General features: G+C 35.8%; 1 pseudogene; it reads right to left on the minus strand.

Moving 5' to 3' along the window:
* Positions 1-208: 208 nt before the first annotated feature.
* LOC133799802 (uncharacterized) lies at positions 209-11269 on the minus strand (annotated as a pseudogene).
* Positions 11270-11663: the final 394 nt, after the last annotated feature.

The raw sequence follows: 11663 nt of genomic DNA on the forward strand, positions 1-11663 counted from the left end.
CTCATATTATATGTGTGCAAGGCAAACATGTGATTAGGCTTACTAAAAAAGAAGCCATAAAGAGCATAAATGGTTGTGCCAATTCATTAGTCTGAAATAGTTTGAGAGATTAAATAAAGAGCATGACCATGTATTTATACTAAGTCCAACAAGCCATAAGAAACTCATAAAAGAGAAACACAAATAGAACACCACAATAAACTAAGCTTCAAAAATCAGCAGCAGAGTGTCCTTTATGATCGAAGCCACTGCCAAAAAAAAAAACAGAGAGAGAAAACACAACAGACTAAACTTGGAAGTTTTATTAACCAACAATTCTGGACCAAAATCATTGTCAGAGAAGGATCCTTTCTAGTGATCAATCAAATACTATTTTTCAACATCAAGAGAGATATTGACAATCCCTTTAACAAAATCCAAACCCAAACACAAATAGAGATATTGACACCTAGAATAAACAACCAAACAAAAATCTATTATGCAGCATGTCTATTTTAGTAACCAGGATAGCTTTTCCCAAAGAATAACTGCTGTCTTTGTAGACAGAATTGTACAGTAATGGACAAATACACAATTGATCAAGGTCTTGGGCTTCAACGGTAGACAAAAGTTAATTATTTTATCTCCAAAATGATTTGTAAGCACTAACCAGTAAAGTACATATGCTATAAATATAGAGAGTGAATGTATCAGAGAGTAACAATTCCACTACAATGAAGTTTCATATAAAATCATACCAGTATGAGCAATCGATTATTAGCGCGCAAATAGCCTTTAATTGCATCATTATTAGGAAAATCAGGTGTTGCATCTCGAATTCTTATTTCCGCCTCAACAATAGTGTCATTTAGTTCACTGAAAAAAAATAAAATTTCATTATAGTCCATCTATAACTTCACAAATACAAGTATGGGATCTTTCTAAAACTAATAACAAATATATTAAATATCTCCCTGTCATGTACCTCAGCATTCTGTCTTTCATTCTCAGAGTTTCTTAGCAACAATATTCAAAGATATTTTTTATATCCAAAGAAACAGATAGCTAATATGATTTAAAAGATGACTTTTAAGATAACTTTTTCAAACCCCAAAGGAATTAGGGAAAGAGAAGGGGGCAGGTAAGTTTACAATAAGGAAATCAAGAGAAAAAAGGTATGCGCAGAAATAATTTAAGTAAGAAAATTGGAATGCATCATTGCGGAGTAAAAATAATCTGAGAGTAGATTAAAAAGAACAAAAAATTGTACCTGTGACAGCATATAGAGCACATAAAACATGGAAATCAAGAGAGCGATCCTATAAAGAAAGAAAGATAGGATCAGAAAGAGTACACAGTCGTTACTCCTTAGGAACTAGAAAGTTACATCTAACATGTGAGAAATAATCATAGCAAAATTGGAGTGTATAAATATCATATGAATGAAAATACATATAGCTTATTAGCTTTTATGTTTAGGCATTTAGTTGACGCACTGGCATGAGAAACTGAGGTTCAATTCAAGAAAAAAACAAGGATGTGACCTACTCATCAAGATACCACATAGATGGGTCACTAATGTGATCTATACCAAGCTTAACACTCTCAAGGTCCTATTTTAAACGTACCAGGTAAGCCTATACCATTTGAAATATAGAACCATTGTGTCTAAAAGAGTGATTACTTAATCTAACAATGATAAGATACGGTTCAGTATACACAACTGTCAACAACACTTAAAACATTTGTCCAAATACCAAATAGCCCAAAAAGAATATAGTGAGATATAAATTGTCCATTCATATAGTAATTACTGACTAAGATGGCCATAAACGAACCAAGTGATGTATTGGAACAACTGTCAATGTTCCAAATCTACCGTTAATTCGTCCAACAATTTCATGGACCTGGCTTGTGAGTTTTTTATCTGTGAAAATGCAATATGAAACAGTGTATTAATTGAATTTTAGCAACAAAGCAAACAAAATGCACTTAGAATTGAAGTGTACTTCCTCAAACAAGGTAAGTTGTTTAACTCTGAAAAAAAAAATCTTAACCATTGTTGACTGAGTAAATTATTTTAAAACAATGACAGTAAAAAGATGGAGAGACAAAATAGAACACTATTCTGCATCAACCCCAAGCTACAATCAGAAGTAACCTAGAACTCAAAACATAAAGCTTATAGCTCAAAATTCAGACATAGAAACACATTAAACTACTAAAGGATCTAACACAAGGAATTCAACTTAAATTTAGACATTCCAATGAGTTTTTCTCTCCTTACTACAGAAGAAGAATTCCTAAAATGCAACAGATGCTAGTCCTTCTACCAGGGCTTGATTTAATCAAGGAAACAAAAAGAAATCATGAAACATAATGAATAAAACTATTTGCAAATTAGGCAAACACAAGAAGAACCAATGCAAATTTAGACAGAAGTATACACTCTGGAACATCTGTTCTAGTTGGCACAACAATTTGCAACAAAATCTGTATAAAACAACTGCTTAAATTAAATTGTAATCATGCATAGTTACCGGCTGTATCATGGAACCCTGATGAACACCAAACACAAAAGTGAGTCCCAGTTGATTAAAAAAAACAAATCTTTTGTCTATCATTATCTTGATTACTCAATCAACTCATTAATCATGGAACCCAATAGTTATCTAAGACCTCGTTTTGTTTTTAAGGCCCTTGAGTGGGGACATCGGGAAAATATATGGCCACCAGACTATGCCAGCAACTAAAACCTTGTTACTAATGTACAAACACTTCTGTTACCCCCAAAACACAGGTAAAAATCGCATCTTTTCAGGGAAAATCAAAGCAAAATGTAATCGCTTTAGCTTATAAAAAAAGCTAAAGTAACAGAGTTTTCTTGACATTACAAGTGGGAATCCCCTTTCAAAGAGCCCAAGACCCACAATAGAAACCAGTGGCACGATTATAATAGGACTAAATAAGCCATTTATTCTTTTCATAATGTAAAAATTTTATTGTCTTATTCTTTGTGGCATTTCTAATTTCTAATTCATGTTGATTACAACTTATATCTAAAACCAGAAAATGAAATTGAATTGAACTTACTTTCTCCTGCTTCTGCAATTCTTCTCACAAACTCAGAGTTTACGACACTAATGTACGTTTCCTGGCCTAGATACCACGAGTTTAGATTGTTTGTTCGAAGGTTCCACATGCCACTATTGTCTAGAGAAATCAAAATTGCTGTCCAATCTCTGGGAAAGACCTGTAACCAGTTGAAAAATCATTCTGTTAACAAGACATGATGCACTTCTGACAGAATATGGCTCTTGATTAAGGGAATTCTGGTGCAACGACTCAAGAAAATATGAGCTAAATATTAAGCTAACTAAATGCAATGCTACAGAGCACACACCACCAAAAAAAATAAAGAAACAAAACAGCAATAGCAAAATCAATCAGCAATAGCAACAACAAATGTCAAAATAAAGTTATATATTGTATTGTACTAAGATAAATACATTTGAATAATAAAAAAATAGAAAAAAAAGTATTAAGCATGCTTACGTGTCCAAGAATAAATATGCTAAAGCACGCGCTTGATATGTTCACCCTTCATGGCAACATCTGTGAAAATAATCTGATCTGGTTGTACACCTCTTTGAACAACATCTGAAACACCAATAGTTTATCAGTTACTAATTTATCTTTCCTTTGTAAGATAAATACCCATTACTACATTATGAAATATAAATAACAAAGAAGAATTCAAATATTATGCATGTAAATGATTTATCTTGAGAAATGGTAAAATGGCAGTACAATTGCAGAGTCTTGACTCGCCAACAGCAGGAAATCTGAGAAGCCAAAGTGCACTATTTGGTACTTGCTTAAGGATGTTACACCTACATTTATTGACACATGAATCATTATAGTTATTGCTATGATTCAATCAATTCAAAGTTATGCAAATATAAACACTCGACTAACCATGTATTGAAAATATCAGGATCCATCTTGTATATCTGGTTAAAACAAGCAAATATAAATTTGTCCTCAGGTAACCCATAGCTAGATCTCTAGGGTTGGCAGTTCGAGTCTAACACATCACAATTTTTCTGGAAGAGAAGCATGAAGTAGTGTTGTCACAGGAAAAGAAAAACTACTTTGACTAGTACTAGACAGCAACAGCAATAATGTGAAACAGAATTCCAAAGCTATGAACTAAGAATGAAATTACAGTTAGGTAAAGGAAATACCTTCATATCGTCCAAGACCTCAAATGATTTTTCATTGGCATGATGACACTACTAGAACCATAAAATGCTCTCCACTTGCAACTGTAAAAGCCAATTAAAATCATCCAACAAGTTACAGTGCGCAGGAGAGATGTCACTTTCAGAAAATGAAACATCTTCTACTGATCCTTGAGAAACTAGAGTTTTAATGAGGTTTTCATGGCTAATTCTTGGAGGAATTGATTTTGTTACAGTGCGCTTTATGGATGTCTTCCAAGCAACATGTTCACGATTAAGCTGAATTACCAAAAACAGAGAAACACAACTCAGAAGTTCATATTGTGGTATGAAAAGAGCAGAGATTAAACACTAATTTTGGAAATCGATGGTGAGATAGAAGATATAGAATAGAGAGTGCCAGTTGTTTTTCAAGAATGACCTCTCTCTTGTGTACAACACTGCAGTCAGTAAAGAAAAAAAAATAATCAGTGGAAATAGATCAATCACAACAACCGGGGAATAGAAAACGCATAATATAAAGGTGCATACAGCAAGGTCAATCTCTATTAAATATATCTTCGATTGTATATTTAGGAAGGCACCACTAATCAGTAAATAACTAACTTCATGAGCTCTAACAGCAATTCAATCTACAACTTCTCATTCAGTTTTGAGCACAGGAAACCAATTATTATGAAAATAAATAACCAAAGATTTATTGCATCTAGAAATGAATCTATAACCACCAAGGAATGTGTAAGCTCGTTAAAACGCGAGTAAATTAGAAAATATGTTCAGAAGCTGAAAAGAACTTGACCTGATACCACCACCACTAGCTGGTCCATTGGTATATAATGCTGTAACGTCTCTAGTAAATTGGACTGCATGTTCTTTCAGCTCAAATAATCCATCCATACGCAACCTTACATCATTACTAGCGGCTGAAGATGAAGCGTCATCACCAATGCTAGTTTCTTTCAGAATATCGATGCCAATTATATAAGAAAATACATAACTGTTGATGCCAGGCAATATTTCTTCCAACCATGATCTGACCTAATAAAACATCAATTATAGATTAATACAATGCAAACACTCAAAAATTCAATTTTTTCCCTCATTTAAAAAGTTTTATTATATAATAAATAAATAGCCGTGGAAAAATCTTAAAACTTATCCACTAGGAATTTTGTAGCCTTTGCACGTTTAACACATTCATATCCTCCATAAGATATCTCACCCCATCCTTTCCAACCACAGTCCTGAAAATTTTGACAACAGCACATTAGTATTACCACAGACCAAGGAACAAAAAGGGGTTTTCAATATAGAGCAAAAATATGGTTAATGTTAACTGTTGACAGAAAGAAAGGAGAGGGGAAGATCACATGTCACAAGAGAAATATATGCTTAAATAGTGAAGGAAAACACTATGATAAAAGGTTAACTCCTTCCTGATAGCATAATCTTAGGGAATATGACGCTGGCTAAGATGGTAAAAAAAAACAATAGCTTGAGCACTTCAAATGACTTAAATTTAAACAAGCACAGAGACATTCCAAACATGTAGGCCAATGATGTAATAAATGTAACCAATTACATTGGATATGGTATTAGTGCTAAATTAACCAAGAATTGATTGCATTGACTGACACCAAGAAACCTTATTTTATAAGAACACAGGCTATTAGTACCACCAAAGGATAACGATCTTGGAACATGTGAGTAGTCTTTGACCAAAGCAAGCGATAAAAGATAAGAATGGCTCCCATATTTGCATAGACTATTGAAATCAAGGTATTTCAATGGTAGCAATAGAAAGATGAGCTCTCTTTGGTGATTAAATATGCACCAGAGTTCCAAATAAAACTTTCAAGCACAAGCATGGTACAAGGAGAGAATAAACCTCCATTTGCTGCTTATGTATTACATAATGAATCAGCCAGAAACATTAAAAGCATCACCTTTGGAATCAATTGCAGGAGTTTTTCAGGGACCGAACCAGCAGAGGATTTTGCTCCAACACAAAGAAACTTGCAACTTGACAAGGGAGAGAATGAAACATTCTGAAGATCAATAATCTGCATTTAAGGACAAATAGATAACGATCTCAGTCAATTATTGTAACGACCTAAATTTGCTAATAAGGCTTGGAGCCTTGATTAGTGTGCCTGGAGGGCAATAATTGTTATATTGCATTAATTTATGTGAATTTAATGAATATGTGGTTAGTATGCGTGTTTAGGTGAAATAAATATGCATGTGGACCCTGTTTGCATGATAGGGGTAAATTGGTAATTTTAGCCCACTGAGGGCATATATGTGTTAATTGTATTATGTGATTTGTACCACGTAAGTGTGGTGTTATTATTGTGATGCACGTGCCGAGATGGTCCTGGAGAGCTAGTTAACTCATTAGTCACAACGGGATTTTATACCCGGCTCGGGAGGAGCCTAGGGGTACCTTGGGAATTTTATGGTTAAGTTGAGATTTAGCGGTTAATGGTTATTGGTGATTGGGTAACCTGGGTAACCATTAGTTACTGCTGGGAGTAACAAGTTTAGGTGAAAGAATGGTAGAATTGCAATATAGGAGAAAGGACTAAAGTGCCCTTGAGGTTTAGTTAGCAAAAGGGCTTTGATGAAGGGGTGAAATGGTCATTTGGCTGGGGATTAGATAAGTTTCAGCTGGGAAAAAGGGGTACACGGTTTAGGCTTAGCCATTTGATGGTTTTGTGAAAATTGAGAGAAGAAAAGCTAGAAGAGAAGGAGAGCAAGAAAGGAGCTGAAATTGGGCAAATTAGGAGAAGAATCAAGAGGATTTGGCTTGAAGCTGGATTTGGAGAGGGCTCAAAGTTGGATTTTTGTTTGAGGTAAGAGTTTTAAACATCCTTGGGTTTTCATATCTGTTGTGGTTTAAGATTTTGGAGGCATGGTTTAGGTTTTTCAAGCTTGGGTTGTGTTTTTGGCCTTTGAGTTTGAGTTTTCTGAAATTAGAAATCTAAGGGTGGAATTTTTTAGTGTGATTATGTTTTGATCTTGATACTAGTGTTTATGGGTTGTTAGAAGGTTCATTAGAAGTTTTAACTTCATCTTGGGGTTTGGGTATTGGTTTGGGATGATTTGGAGAGGATTTAGCTCGGGAAAAATTCAAGAGAAAACCTAGAAATCTGGGTTCGCGTAGGAGCGCCGCGGCCCTGTTCTTGGGCGCTGCGACGCGAGGTTGCATCAGGATTTGGGTCTAGCCGCTGGGCGCCGCAGCCCTTGAGGGGAGTACCGCGGCCCTAGGCCATTTTGGCAGCCAAAAAGTTGGGTTTTTAGGGCTTTTGCCCGGGGACGCAGGTGATGGTTCCAATGTATTGTTTTAAGGAATTAGAGGTCCCGAGAGTGCAGGATTGGTCCCGGGAAGTGGTTTTGGGTTTGGTTAGTATTAAAAAAAATTTATGTGTGTTGTGACTAGGACTACGGAAAGGCTCGTGCTAGAGGACCGTGCTTGTGACCTTGGTGCATCGGAAAGCTCGGGATACAGGTAAGAAAACTGTAGCACCCGAGAATAGGGCATGGGCCCATAGTGTTATTACAGGGCATGGCCCTAGATTGTATTATGTGCTAATGTATAACCTTAAATGAATTATTATATGTTAGAATGATTATTTGGAAATGCATTATATGTGTGATTATAGTGCAATGAACGGCTAAGGCCGAGAGCGGCAAGGCCAAGAACGGCAATGGAGCCGAGAACGGCGAAAGGCCGAGAACGGCGAAAGGCCGAGAACGGCAGCAAGGCCGGAAGTAACACTTAGCACGCGGGATGCTTACAGTCAGGGTAGGACCCAGTGGATACATGAGATATCCTTACGGTGAGAACCCCAGGCTTTGGTAAAGCATCTGGGGCGGCATGGCCGTGTTTACTTAGTCTGATGGCTGACATGTCTATCTGTGGACTACCTGATATGTTAACTGTATAATTTGCATATGTTATGAATAGTATGAGTTTTCTTGCTGGGCTTCGGCTCACGGGTGCTCTGTGTTGCAGGTAAGGGCAAAGACTGAGTCAACCAGCCATGAGTACGGAGAGCATGAAGCGACGCGTACATGTTTGGCCTGCCTGACTGGTTTGGTTGGGGGTATTTTCGAGAAATGGCTGTAATAATCTGTGGTTTTAATAATTGATCAAATATAAATTTATTTTAAGTTGTAAATAGTTTTCAAATCTTATTTTGGGATCCCAGATGTTAAATAGTCAAAGTTTTTAATGAAACAACGCATTTTTAAAGATTACAGCCTTAACTTTTACTTAGTTACACTTTGGCGTTAAAAACCTCAGTTTACGAGTTCTTTGCACGAAGGTTGTTTTAAAAGCTCACTTAGTAACGGCTCTAAGGGAGTAGGGCGTTACAATTATTATTCTCCCATATCATTCGGAATAGAATTATACGAACACAAACTTACAACATCAGGGGTGACATATCTACTGGGGTCCCCAATTTCGTACAGATGTTGTTGAGCACAAGTATTGAAATTTAAGACCCCACCACTATGTTCTGCCTTTGCTATGCATACTCATCCATTAGAACTTATTTCAGCATAAGGATGTGACAAATCAAGGATCTGAGACATAGACATGTCCCGATATTTGTCACCTAAAAGAAACAAATACATAGCACTATGACCATATATATATTTATATAAGAAGCGTTGTTCTATAAACAATAACAAAAAAGAAGAAGCTACACTTTTGCCTTCAAAGCCCCCTTTTTTAAAGTTGATTAAACTAAATTTACAAGTCACCTGGATGCATGAAGTATCCCCCAGTAAGTTGACAACCACACTCCAGAAGATGGTCATCCAGAGACCCCTGTGCTAGAAGTTCTAAATTGTCCCAGTTCCAACCCAGTTCATATATCTATTTATACAACAGAAGAATCCTTTAGAAATTATCTTGTCTAAATCAAACCGTGACACAATTAGTAAAGCAAAATTCTAGTTATGTTGCTCACAATCAAGAGAAGTGATGAAACTTTTAGGTAAAATTACCCATTCAATGATCTCACTACCCAATATTACAACCTTTCCAATAAATTTTTTACACAGATGGACAAGAAAGGAAGAAACATTGCTGCTTTTTATATTTTTATAAAGCAAACTTTTTTTTTTTACTTGGAGAACTTGGAAATATCTTAAGAGTAATTAATTTTGTATGAGAATAAACAAAATGCATACCATTGGCGCCAAAAATAAGGCAGCATCTGCAACACTAGAAGTTATTACTACATTAGGTTGGTGCTTTTCCAAACATTCAACAATGGGAGCTGCTCCAAGATATGTGCTAATACCCTTCATCAATCATACTAAAAAGGTAAGGTCCAACATCTCAAAAGACCACATAAAGTTGACAATACTATAAATTGCTAATGGGTCACAATCTTAATTTACAGCAAATAGATATTTCATGACCAATTTGCAAAAGGGTACCACATACTGGTACATGTAACATTTTACAGTGAAAGAAACTGGCACAATTATATCAAACTTTAGAGATGCAAATATTATTTACAAATCAAAGTTACAATTAGAGGTAGTAGAACCTTACACCTTCCATGCTATGTGATTTCTCATGAGGTGATCCCAAACCTACATAGACAACAAAATGTAAATTTTGTTAAGATATATAGCACTTATTGTTATCCAATTAAAATAAAGACATAATTAAATCATAAAACATTCCTTGATTTAATTGAATGTTGTGTAGCACTTAGTGTTCATAAAGTTTTCAACGTATTATCTACAATTCACTAAGTACCTCCTAAAAGTGACTTGAAATACCTGCTTTGCCAACAGAAACCTCATAAGTAGCACCAACAGATACATTCAGTCCCAGGCTGCTGGCTATTTCTACAACTTTTTCCTGTGCACAAAATGGATCCACTGCCGAGAAAAGGAAACAATAGTAAGAACATATATCTATAAGACTAATTAAAAAAACCAAGTTTGCTTATTGCATAGAATTTCATTTTGTACTCTTACTTGCACCCATGTTTGTGATTACGCAAACTCCCCTTTCCATAGCTATAGGTAAAATCACACGCATCCAATCTGAAACTACACAATCATTGCAAGAAACCACCAGGAGACATCTAGGGTTATCATACAAGTCAATAAGTGTTAATACAAACACAATACAACTGTGGAAACATAAAAGGTCCAAAAGAAAGGAGTTTACTAATAAACAGGTTCTCCTGAAGCAGTTCCTAATTTCTCTCACTTTCACAATTTATTGTTGTCAGTCATTAAGATTCATTGATTATTCCAAAATCTCAAAACTTCAAAATAATGACCAAATAATGGGTGTTCATAGCATTGCAAAGAGATATAAGCTTCAAATGACCATGTATAATAGAGGAAACCAGAGTAAACATTAAAAAAGACTGTAGTCTTCATTTAGATGTTTCCTATGAAATGTAACAATCAAGTTTCAAGAACAGATAAAAATTATACAAGAAAAACACATCATAACCGCTAAAAGCAACAGAGACTTACTCCTTGAATCATAACCATCACCTCCTAACACCATAACCTAATACCGATTAGCAAGGGTGCGTTCTTCTAGGCATTCGAGTACAAGATAATTAAGTTCTTTCACTCTTTGACAGTCGAACAAATAGATCTTGTCCACTGGAAGGAAATTGTCGAATATCATAAAGATCTCCAAACCAGACGACGCAGCTACTGCCTTCACCTCTGATATCTGAGTTTGTATAAGTCGTATAGGAAAAATTGCTCAGACATTTAGCCCTACATTCCCGTAGATTCATACTCTTGTTCACCCATGTATGTTGAGCATCCAGTAATTTCCAACCAGAAAATTTCAAAAAGAAGTGATAATTTGGTTAGTTTTTCATTCTTTTCCAGCAACCAAACAGTTGTTAAAACCAAAATACTCTGAGAAAGTAAAGAAAAGAAGAAAGTACCTGCTGCTTCCGAGACTCTTCGTCCAGTGCCTTCTTTCGTTGTTCCTCATATTCTTCTTCTTCTTCTTCCATCTTCTTCCTTTTCATCTCCATGGCCTAGAGCTAGGCCTTCTCCCTCTCCTCGAACTCCTTCCTCTCCGTCTCGGACCTCTCCGCATCTTCCTTCTCGTCAAATCGACCACGCCATTCTCCGATTCACCATCGCCACTGCACGTTCGTTGAGCTCTACACTGAGAGCGATTTGGGCAAAGATAGAGGAGAGTGATTTGGGCAAAGAGTGATTCGGGCAAGATAGAGGAGAGTGATTCGGGAAAGATAGAGCAGAACGCGAGAGAGAAGTAGAAAAAAAATAAAGATATATTTTTAGTTTCCCTCTAAATAAATTCACTCACCCGCCAACACTATAACTCATTTTATATCCCATTCACGTGTTGCCCAATATAATACACTACCATAATACTTTTTTATTAGTATTATATTCATGTGT

The sequence above is a fragment of the Humulus lupulus genome, chromosome 9 (assembly GCF_963169125.1).
Source record: "Humulus lupulus chromosome 9, drHumLupu1.1, whole genome shotgun sequence".
Lineage (NCBI taxonomy): Eukaryota > Viridiplantae > Streptophyta > Magnoliopsida > Rosales > Cannabaceae > Humulus > Humulus lupulus.